Here is a 13008-nt window from a genome sequence, read left to right on the forward strand (position 1 = left end):
AGTTTTGTAGGATACTAGAACACTACTTAATCTGTGTTTAGATGTAACGTCAATATAATGCAAAACGGTGTGCATAGCACATAAAGATTCATCAAAACAAAAGACTGACCTATTCTAGAAGCTTTCAGTACTTTAAAAAAGGAAAAGACAACTGCCTGTTGTGCTTTTATCATATTATCCAAATTCATAGAATGTAACAAAATAATACAGGACCTAAAATATGATAGTCGCAGAGAAACAAGAGGGCCATAATGGCCCTATACCGCACACCTGACATTATAGTGGCTTGCTTGAACAAATTTCTTTCCTAAAGCTACAAAATAGAAACAGGAGACATGTGAACAATATTAATTTTGTTTCATCAAAATTTGCATGGTGGTTTAGGAGGAGATGTTGTTTAATTAGATTAGCTAGAGAATCACTTATTGGCTGCCCACGTTCTGGAGTTTTCATTTTCGGTAAGTCCCATGTGTAATCGTCACAATCACTGCTAGCAGTGCTGTTAGTATCCCCAAACGCAGAATTTGTATCAAATCTGGATGCTGACTTTAGAATCTTAAACCTTCTATCAGATAGATTTTCATTTTCATCCAAAGAAATATCATTAGAATCTAATGTCACCCAAAGGTACCACTTGGAAAATTCTGATCATAAGAATCAAAATACGAGCCATCATTTTCATCCATCTCATAATGAAAATTGTCATTTTGATCAACAATTCCTAGCGCTGACCGAAGTCCCACTATATCTTCTTGAGACAACTTGGAAATTTCAAACAAATTACTATTACTTTGACTCTGAGACTCACCAGGTGGGTCCAAGGTACCCAACCTTGAATTTGAACCTAAGGGTTTTGATTTTTTAGTGCCCGAAGGTTTTACACTTGTTTTAACAGCAGCCTTCCCTTCAAATCATACCCACACAGACACAAAGTGACCACAATATTTAATGTAAAATATTGTAATACAACCTTAAAATTATAACTAAGAATAATTAAATCAATTGTAATTGTTTAATGTGTTATAAGCAACTTGGTTGTCAACGTTAACATTTTTCACAGATACATTATAATCAATTTATAATCTCGTATCAAAATATTTTCATACATCAATACATATATATATTATTATAGCATGTTCTATTACTATTATAAGATATTTCAATTGTAATAAAATTCTGACAAGACGGAACTCGTACATATAATGAAATCATATAATATATATATATATATAAAAAAAATCGTCCGACATTGACGATCGACTGTCCAAGCGCTGAGTGAACTGATCACACTATGTAAGAATATACATGCTCATCAGAGCGCGAAATTAACGCCTCACCGTGGTCCGCTAGGAATGATAAGAGGGGAAATAATTTTCTTCCAATTCACTGCGTTTAACCGCAGAAAATTATATTTCCCTTTACAGGACCCTTAACTTTTTAGCTCACAAAGTGCTCAAAGGTGAGCTTTTGTGATCACTCTGTGTCCGTCGTGGTCCGTCCATCCGTCGTCATCGTCAACAGTTTGACTGTTAGCACTCTAGAGGTCACAGTTCTGCCCAATCTTAATGAAACTTGGTCAGAATGTTACTCTCAATAAAATCTTGGAACGAGTTTGATATAAGGTCATCTGGGTTTAGAAACTAGGTCACCAGGTCGGATCAAAGGAAAAGCTTGTTAACACTCTAGAGGTCACAATTTTGGCCCAATCTTAATGAAAGTTGTTCAGAATGTTACCTTTAATAAAATCTTGGACGAGTTCGCTATTGGGTCATCTGGGGTCAAAAACTAGGTCACCATGTCAAATCAAAGAAAAAGCTTGTTAACACTCTAGAGGTCACAATTTTTGCCCAATCTTCATGAAACTTGGTCAGAATGTTACCTTCAATAAAATCTTGGACGAGTTGTATATTAGGTCATCTGGGGTCAAAACTAAGTCACCAGGTCAAATCAGAGGAAAAGCTTGTTAGCACTGTAGAGGCCACATTTATGACTATATCTTCATGAAACTTCGTCAGAATGTTAATCTTGACGATCTTAAGGTCCAATTTGAATCTGGGTCATGTAGGGTCAAAAACTAGGTCACCAGGTCAAATCAAAGGAAAAGCTAGTTAACACTCCAGAGGCCACATTTATGACCATATCTTAATGAAACTTGGTCAGAATGTTAATCTTGATGATCTATAGATCAGTTTCAAATCTGGGTCAGGTGGGGTGAAAAACTAAGTCACTAGGTCAGATCAAAGGAAAAGCTTGTTAACAGTCAAGAGGCCAAATTTATGACTGTATCTTTGTGAAACTTAGTCAGAATGTTAATCTTGATGATCTTGAGGTCAAGTTTAAGTGTGGGTCATGTGGGGTAAAATACTAGGTCACCAGGTCAAATCAAAAGAAGAGCTAGTTAACACTCCAGAGGACATATTTATGACCATATCTTAATGAATCTTGGTCAGAATGTTAATCTTGATGATCTGTTGGTCAGTAGGTCAGGTGAGCGATACAGGGCCTTCGTTGCCCTCTTGTTTATTTGGATCAATCACTACAGACTTCAATTTTGTAGAAGCTGGGGTTTTCTTAGTCAAGTTGTTGTTTTTGTCAGTGGGTGGGGGGAGGTTGTCGGCGGAAAACCCCTCAAATTCAAAACAAGCTTATTAAATTCACTCCATAAATAATTTTTTTCATATAAACAATCTCTCTAGTAGAATTTTCAAATCATATTAAATCTTGTACAGTCACTTTTCATAATATTTTTTTTCAGTGTTCAGTATTCAGTGTTGTTTTGACTTCTTGAACTTTGTTTGGTAATGTCCATTTTCAGCCTCCACCACCTTCTGATCTTGATAAACTTGGCCTCCATGCACCAGCAAATCTCCTACCTCAGATTTGGACAACTCCATCCTTTTCTGTGCCATTCTCTCCCTGTGGTTGAACGTATATGGCAAGTCTCCCTTTGGGTCTATGAACCTGGTTTTGTTTGTGAGTGTTCCTACAACATAAGACTTCATATTGTGCAATTTTGATTGATGTCTTACAATATTATCTCTGCATGCAGAAGATTTACTGCTGTTAGGACTCTTGTATATCGTAATCTACAATATTTATTGTCCCAATGACGTTGAAAAGAAGGCAAGGTGTTGTATACTTCTTCGTTTCAACCAGCAACAGGGCAGTCAGCAGGACAGTTAGGCCACATTGGCCTTTCTGCTTCAGAGGTTTTAGGTTTACTCAACTTTTCATCTGGAGTTGGTGTCCTCCACCATGAAAGCTACCATTTACTAGCCATTTTAGCATGCACTACACAAAGTTATTACAAAATAATACTGGTCACTTTGCACCAAATGTTGCAGGACTGACCAATGTATAAACTTGATCAAGATTTCACTGGACGGACAGACGGACAAAAAATGGTCATAATTCCTGATTTAAATTGATCCAGGTTCATTATTATAAAATTATTAAATTGAAATCAATTTTGTTTGGCCACTAAAAGGAAAACCTGTTCAGAGTACACAATTACTCTATTACCAGTATCGGGGACTATAGGAATGCACTTTTCCGTGCATCTGTCCGTCCATCGGCAATTTCATTCATGAAGGGATTTTAATACTAATTTGCATTTTTATAAAATAACTAATATGCCCCTTTTTTGACTTAGTTGTTTTTGGTTAAGTTTTTATATGTAAGCTGGTATCTAGGTACACACTAATGGGAAAGGATTGAAACTTCACACACTTTTCCATTGTCATGAGCTGATGTGCATTGTACAGGTTCCGTAACCCTGTTTCACAATTTTACAAAACTTTGCCCCTTTTTCGACTTTTATATTCATTCAATTGACAAGGCTGTTGAATAGTCGAGCGTTGCTGTCCTCCAACAGCTTTTGTTGTATTTACTAATTCAAACAAAATGAAAAAAGGATAAGAGCAAGAAATGCATGCTCTTTTCACTATAAAGATACTAATATAGGTAGAAAAGTACAGTTAACATGAATTAGGCCAGACTTAAAATATCATTGTTTAAGGCCTTAAAACTGCTTTGATACTCTCAAAGTAATCTAATATGATTATTTGATAAATAGTATCAGGTCGACTAGTTAGTATTAATTGTTTCTGAAAATAAGCATAATCGTTACACACCTTTGTTTGTGTCCTCAAAGTTGCCTGCCTTCTGCACAAATACAACATTTCTGAAGACCTGGATTGTAAGGTCAAGGAGTCAGTGACTGTCTGTCTGTAGGCAGGATGTCTCATACCTTTGTTTGTAGATCTTCAAGATTGCCTGCCTCCTGCATAAATACAACATTTCTAAAGACCTTCTGGATCTGTAATGTCAAGGGGTCAGTGACTAGGGCTGGGTACCGCCTTGAAAATGATACCGCGGTGCTGGGTACCGCCTTGAAAATGATACCGCAGTATACCATGGTTTTTGCCTTAATACCACGGTGTATACCACAGTATACCATCATTTTAATTGTAAGACTCACAGCTATGGTAGTGGTCATAAAAAAATTGAAAAACTCTCTTAAAGACTTAGTTTATTAAGAGCAATAACAAAGACTAGTTACTTGACTAGATTTAAAAAAAATAATAGACTAGAATAATAACTTGATGACTGGTTAGACTAATGACTAGATAAGAACAGAAATAATATCAAATAAAATCTGGAAAGTAGAAACACTGACTTCTTTCTAATTCTTACACAAGTTCAGTTCATGTACTTCACATAGATGTTCTAAATTATTTCCAATTTTTATGCCCCCGAAGGGAGGCATATAGTTTTTGAACCGTCTGTCGGTCTGTCGGTCTGTCGGTCTGTCAGTCTGTCCGCAATTTTCGTGTCCGGTCCATATCTTTGTCATCGATGGATGGATTTTCAAATAACTTGGCATGAATGTGTACCACAGTAAGACGACGTGTCGCGCGCAAGACCCAGGTCCGTAGCTCAAAGGTCAAGGTCACACTTAGACATTAAAGGATAGTGCATTGATGGGCGTGTCCGGTCCATATCTTTGTCATCGATGGATGGATTTTCAAATAACTTGGAATGAATGTGTACCACAGTAAGACGACGTGTTGCGCGCAAGACCCAGGTCCGTAGCTCAAAGGTCAAGGTCACACTTAGACATTAAAGGATAGTGCATTGATGGGCGTGTCCGGTCCATATCTTTGTCATCGATGGATGGATTTTCAAATAACTTGGCATGAATGTGTACCACAGTAAGACGACGTGTCGCGCGCAAGACCCAGGTCCGTAGCTCAAAGGTCAAGGTCACACTTAGACATTAAAGGATAGTGCATTGATAGGCGTGTCTGGTCCATATCTTTGTCAACCATGGATGGATTTTCAAATAACTTGGCCTGAATGTGTACCACAGTAAGACGACGTGTTGCGCGCAAGACCCAGGTCTGTAGCTCAAAGGTCAAGGTCACACTTAGAGGTTAAAGGTCATTTTTCATGATAGTGCATTGATAGGCTTGTCCGGTCCATATCTTTGTCATTCATACATGGATTTTAAAATAACTACGCATGAATGTGTGGCACAGTAAGACGACGTGTCGCGCGCAAGACCCAGCTCCGTAGGTCAAAGGTCCTAAACTCTAACATCGGCCATAACTACTCATTCAAAGTGCCATCGGGGGCATATGTCATCCTATGGAGACAGCTCTTGTTTTTTTTAGGAATATTAACTTGTCAACATGCTTGGCTTCAAGCTGGCCCTTTGTGCTGTTAGAATGTTCCCTGCTGTGGAGAAGACCCTCTCTGAGGGTACACTTGTTGCTAGAATGCACAGCAAGCATTTTGCTAGTTTAGACAAAAAGGGATATCTCAATTCCCTTTGTTTCCACCACTGTAGTGGATTATCATTAAGGCTCACAGGAGGTTCAGACTTGTACTGGATTACTTCCATCTGTGCTAATTCCTGGGAAGATTTTGGTGCTTCTACACGTGTGATGAATACTTCCCCAAGAATATCATTTAGCACGGACTTCGGAGTGGCTACTATTTGTGATTCTTGTTTGATTGCAGGCGCAGTATCACAAACAATCTCATTTAACTGATCTTCCAGCATGTCTGTTGGTAGGCTTGGTAGAGGAGGTTGACTCACAGAAGCTGTGGTCATTGTAACTGGTTCAGACTTCTCAGTCTTGACTTTAACTACAGCTGGAAACACTGCAGATACTCTGATAGCCTCTTCTTCAAGTGATTATACACAGCGAACCTGTCGTCATCAGACAAATAAGGCAGCTGTTTGAACCTTGGATCTATGGCTGATGTCATGTTCAGTAGTTCTGTTTAATCCAAGTATCTCTGAGTTAGATCAGCCCTCATGATTTGTTTCATTTCAGCGATTGCAGGTAAGTCATCCTCATATGGCTGTAGAATCTTATTGGTTAGCTTGAAATAAAGCGGCATAATAACTGAAACAGTTGGCAGTGATTCAGTACACAACATGGTGGTTATTTCTTTCACAGGTTTCAGCATGACAGATACCTCCTATGCTAGTGTAAGGTTCTGGTCACTTATGCTATGTAATGTTTTGTCCTTCATATGCATCATTTCTTTTGACGTCAAAGTAGCGACTACAGCAGCTTGGAGTTCCAAGAATCGGTTCAGCATTTCAAAGGCTGAGTTCCATCTCGTGCAGACATCAGTCTTCAGCTTTGGTTGGGCAGACCTAACAGCTGAGCCTTAGACTTTAAGACGGCCGTTGCAACACAGCTTCGATGAAAGAAGCTTGACAATGCTATGTACACGAGCAAGCAGCTGTGAGACACTTTTGATCTTCAACGCTTTTTGTACAGCGAGATTGAGAGTGTGGGCAAGGCATCCTATGTGTATTGTACACCCAAGTACTTTTCCAGCCTTTATCATGTTTGCAGCATTGTCGGATATAACAGGTGGTGCAGTCCCTCCTAGCCCTGTAGGTAACTTCCATTCTTTGACAGCGTATTCAATTCTGCTATGTTTTCAGCTGAAAGGAAAAACAAAAACAGATGTGTTTTGTCAGTTTCATCACCTTTTTAGCTCACCTGTCACAAAGTGACAAGGTGAGCTTTTGTGATCACCCTTCGTCCGTCGTCAGTCTGTGCGTCCGTCCATCCGTGCATGCGTCAACAATTTCGTGTCTGCACGATAGTGGTTTCATTTATGATTTTATTTTAACCAAACTTGCACACAACTTGTATCACCATAAGATCTCGGTTCCTTTCTTGAACTGGCCAGATCACATTATGGGTTCCAGAGTTATGCCCCCTGAAAGGGCCAGAATTAGCTATTTTGACCTTGTCTGCACAATAGCAACTTTATTTATAACTTGATTTTTACCAAACTGGCACACAACTTGTGTCACCATAAGATCTTGGTTCCTTTCTTGAACTGGCCAGATTCCAATATGGGTTCCAGAGTTATGGCCCCTGAAAGGGCCAGAATTAGCTATTTTGACCTTGTCTGCACAATAGCAGCTTCATTTATGATTTTATTTTAACCAGACTTGCACACAACTTGTATCACTATAAGATCTTGGTCCCTTTCTTGAACTGGCGAAATTCCATTATGGGTTCCAGAGTTATGGTCCCTGAAAGGGCCAGAATTAGCTATTATGACCTTGTCTGCACAATAGCAGCTTCATTTATGATTTTATTTTAACCAAACTTGCACAGAACTTGTATCACTATAAGATCTTGGTTCCTTTCTTGAACTGGCGAGATTCCATTTTGGGTTCCAGAGTGATGGCCCCTGAAAGGGCCAGAATTAGCTATTTTGACCTTGTCTGCACAATAGCAGCTTCATTTATGATTTAAATTTAATCAAAGTTACACAAAACTTGTGTCACCATTAGGTCTTGGTTCTTTTTTCAAACCGGCCAGATCCCATAATGGGTTCCAGAGTTATGGCCCCTGAAAGGGCCAAAATTGGCTATTTTGACCTTGTCTGCACAATAGCAGCTTCATTTATGATTTGATTTTAACCAAACTTGCACACAACTTGTATCACCACAAGATCTCGGTTCCTTTCTTGAACTGGCCAGATTCAATCATGGGTTCCAGAGTAATGGCCCCTTAAAGGTCCAAAATTGGCTATTTTGGTTTTTGCAGCCATATAGAGACTTCATTTATGGTTTGATTTGATACAAACTTGCAAAATATCTTCAACAACAATAAATCTTGAATTCCATGACAAATCAGATCCAATCCTAGGTTCCAGAGTTATTTTATATAAGATTACCTCCCCTGATTGTAATCAAAATGGATTTATATCAGTTAGTACTTATAGGACTTATTTGAAATTTCATTATTGTCATTAGTTGGACTGAGCCAATCAGGGTAGATAACTATGGACTGTTTTAAGTCAAATTACCTCCCTTTATTTCAAATTAAAATGGGTATATCTCCGTAACTAATGAAGATACTGATCGGAAATTTCATTTATGTCAACAGATTTATTTGGCAGATCCTTCTTTTGTTCACTTACAATAAATTTTTTTTTTATTACTTCCCTTTTACGTTACTATAAATAGCTTATTTTTAGTAACTTTTTTATTATTGGCCGTAGGGAAAAACCGAGATCACTTTTCTGTGGTGCAATATGGATGGTACCTCCAATTTTTAGGTGTATTTTGACATATCTGTACCTTGTAAGAACTTTTTTTTTCGGTTAAATTTCTTCCCTTTGTTGTTACTGTCCTTTGGACTTAGATATTTTTTCTGAGGACCTTCTTGTCCTCAAGTGCAATGATAACAGGTGAGCGATATAGGGCCATCATGGCCCTCTTGTTGTGAATTACACAACAGCTAACATGCTTACATCATTCCTGTGATATTTTTATTTCATATGATTTGTTTTGTCCCTAATAATATATAGCATTTCTGTGATATTTTTTATTGCAAGTTATTTGCCCATAACTCATTTTAATTTACATATATACATTTTTCAAGCTAAACAAAATATTAAAAAGAAAGATCATATTTTGTTACCTTTTGCATTTATGTCTGTGATACACGATATTTTAGAACTTATTTTTTTTTCACATTACTCTTTAAATTAATTATTTATTTAAGTACTTTGTTATGTTTTATATACATCCCTTAAAAGATCCATTTGAATTTATTTTTGAAGACAATTATGCATCTCAGTTTATATTACGTTTTATTACTTGAAGAACGAAATTTACTAGCTTCCAGTCAACTTTGATAAATGTTACAGTAATAGTGACATATGACTCAGTTGCCCTTGAAGTCCAGCCTTCGGTTGTAATAGCAACCTGAAACAAATCATGATACAGCCATTAAAATTAACACTGGTACAGTGGCTACTGGCGAGTATCCTACTCAAGCTACAAATATGCATAGATAGTGTAACAAAATAAAAAGGGATCAGCTGAGATGATCTTTAACTTAAATTTATTATTTCAGGACCACCTTTATTTATTATGTCTCCCCCAGGAGACATATTGTTTTTGCCCTGTCCGTCTGTCCGTCCGTCCTTCCGTCCGTCCGTCCGTACGTCACACTTCATTTCCGAGCAATAACTGGAGAACCATTTGACCTAGAACCTTCAAACTTTATAGGGTTGTAGGGCTGCTGGAGTAGACGACCCCTATTGTTTTCGGGGTCACTCTGTCAAAGGTCAAGGTCACAGGGGCCTGAACATTGAAAACCATTTCCGATCAATAACTAGAGAACCACTTGACCCAGAATGTTGAAACTTCACACGATGATTGGTCATGAAGAGTAGATGACCCCTATTGATTTTGGGGTCACTCCGTCAAAGGTCAAGGTCACAGGGGCCTGAACATTGAAAACCATTTCCGATCAATAACTAGAGAACCACTTGACCCAGAATGTTGAAACTTAATAGGATGATTGGTCATGAAGAGTAGATGACCCCTATTGATTTTGGGGTCACTCCGTCAAAGGTCAAGGTCACAGGGGCCTGAACATTGAAAATGATTTCCGATCAATAACTAGAGAACCACTTGACCCAGAATGTTGAAACTTAATAGGATGATTGGTCATGAAGAGTAGATGACCCCTATTGATTTTGGGGTCACTCCGTCAAAGGTCAAGGTCACAGGGGCCTGAACACGGAAAACCATTTCCGATCAATAACTAGAGAACCACTTGACCCAGAATGTTGAAACTTAATAGGATGATTGGTCATGAAGAGTAGATGACCCCTATTGTTTTTGGGGTCACTCCGTCAAAGGTCAAGGTCACAGGGGTCTGAACATTGAAAACCATTTCCAATCAATAACTTGAGTACCACTTGACCCAGAATGTTGAAACTTCATAGGATGATTGGTCATGTAGAGTAGATGACCCCTATTGTTTTTGGGGTCACTCTGTTAAAGGTCACGGTCACAGGGGCCTGAACATGGAAAACCGCTTCTGATCAATAACTTGAGAACCTCTTGACCCAGAATGTTAAAACTTCATAGGATGATTGGACATACAGAGTAAATGACCCAAATTAATTTTGGGGTCACTCTATTAAAGGTCAAGGTCACAGGAGCCTGAACATGGAAAACAATTTCCGGTCAGTAACTTGAGAACCACTCAACCCAGAATGTTGAAACTTCATAGGATGATTGCTCATGCAGAGTACATGACCCCTATCGATTTTGGGGTCACTCCGTTAAAGGTCAAGGTCACAGGGGCCTGAACATTGATAACCATTTCCGATCAATGACTTGAGAACCTCTTGATCCAGAATCTTGAAACTTCATAGGATAATTGAACATGCAGAGTAGATGACCGCTATTGATTTTTGGGTCAGTCTATTAAAGGTCAAGGTCACAGGGACCTGGTCATGTGAAATCATTTCTGGAAAATAACTTGAGAACCACTTGACCTAGAATGTTGAAACTTAATAGGATGATTGGACATGCAGAGTAGATGACCCCTATTTATTTTGGGGTCACTTGATCAAAGGTCAAGGTCACAGGAGCCTTAACAGTGACTTGAGAACCACTAGGAGTGTTGAAACTTAGCAGGATCACTGGACATGCCAAGTAGATGATCCCTATTGCAGCCAACCATCAGTGTCTCTTTGACTTTCGCTCCTGACTCCTATTGACTTCTTGCCTATACCACTTTGCATTGGGGGAGACATGCGCTTTTTTGCAAAAGCATCTTCTAGTTTGTATTATATATTCATTTATCATATCGTATCTATATATAGTTAGTAGTTATCTTACGTGGGATGTAGCTTCTAGCTGCTTGATGGTATCAGCTTTGACGTCATTGTAGAGCGTAGGTATGATCACTTCAGCAAACTGCTTTCTCGAAGGCAATGTGTATCTTGGATCCAGTTCACTTACAAGGTCCTTAAATTCATTTGTCTCCACAATGCGATATGGCCTTAGATCCTTTACTATGAAGCGAGCAACATTACTAGTTATCATTCTTGCTTTTTGTGAGTCTGATTTATATTTAGTCTTATTCCCAAACAAGGACGCGATGGTAGTCTGCTTGTTGGAAGCTGATGCGGCTGGAACGCTGAGTTTTAATTCATCTGTCTTACATGTATTCACAGTCACTTTTGCAACACTAGTAAACGATTTGCTGCTTTCAGAACGATTCAAGTTTGGGTGATGTTGACGTATGTGAGCAGTCATATTTGACGTGCCACCCCCTGCACGCTTAATAACACAGTCACAATGACGACAGACAGCAACATTTTCATCAATTATTCCATCCCTCTTTCGTTTTTAGCTCACCTGTCACAAAGTGACAAGGTGAGCTTTTGTGATCGCGCGGTGTCCGTCGTCCGTCGTCCGTCCGTGCGTGCGTGCGTGCGTGCGTGCGTGCGTCCGTCCGTAAACTTTTGCTTGTGACCACTCTAGAGGTCACATTTTTCATGGGATCTTTATGAAAGTTGGTCAGAATGTTCATCTTGATGATATCTGGGTCAAGTTCGAAACTGGGTCACGTGCCCTCAAAAACTAGGTCAGTAGGTCTAAAAATAGAAAAACCTTGTGACCTCTCTAGAGGCCATATATTTCACAAGATCTTCATGAAAGTTGGTCAGAATGTTCATCTTGATGATATCTAGGTCAAGTTCGAAACTGGGTCACGTGCCTTCAAAAACCAGGTCAGTAGGTCTAAAAATAGAAAAACCTTGTGACCTCTCTAGAGGCCATATATTTCACAAGATCTTCATGAAAATTGGTCAGAATGTTCACCTTGATGATATCTAGGTCAAGTTCGAAACTGGGTCACGTGCCTTAAAAAACTAGGTCAGTAGGTCAAATAATAGAAAAACCTTGTGACCTCTCTAAAGGCCATATTTTTCATGGGATCTGTATGAAAGTTATTCTGAATGTTCATCTTGATGATATCTAGGTCAAGTTCGAAACTGGGTCATGTGCGGTCAAAAACTAGGTCAGTAGGTCTAAAAATAGAAAAACCTTGTGACCTCTCTAGAGGCCATATATTTCACAAGATCTTCATGAAAATTGGTCAGAACGTTCACCTTGATGATATCTAGGTCAGATTAGAAACTGGGTCACATGCCGTCAAAAACTAGGTCAGTAGGTCAAATAATAGAAAAACCTTGTGACCTCTCTAAAGGCCATATTTTTCATGGGATCTTTATGAAAGTTATTCTGAATGTTCATCTTGATGATATCTAGGTCAGGTTCGAAACTGGGTAAGTGCCCTCAAAAACTAGGTCAGTAGGTCTAAAAATAGAAAAACCTTGTGACCTCTCTAGAGGCCATATATTTCAGGAGATCTTCATGAAAATTGGTCAGAATGTTCACCTTGATGATATCTAGGTCAAGTTCGAAAATGGGTCACATGCGGTCAAAAACTAGGTCAGTAGGTCAAATAATAGGAAAACCTTGTGACCTCTCTAGAGGCAATAATTTTCATAGGATCTGTATGAAAAATGGTCTGAATGTTCATCTTGATGATATCTAGGTCAAGTTCGAAAGTGGGTCACATGCCGTCAAAAACTAGGTCAGTAGGTCAAATAATAGAAAAACCTTGTGACCTCTCTAGAGACCAT

This window comes from Mercenaria mercenaria, chromosome 17 (assembly GCF_021730395.1).
Source record: "Mercenaria mercenaria strain notata chromosome 17, MADL_Memer_1, whole genome shotgun sequence".
NCBI lineage: Eukaryota > Metazoa > Mollusca > Bivalvia > Venerida > Veneridae > Mercenaria > Mercenaria mercenaria.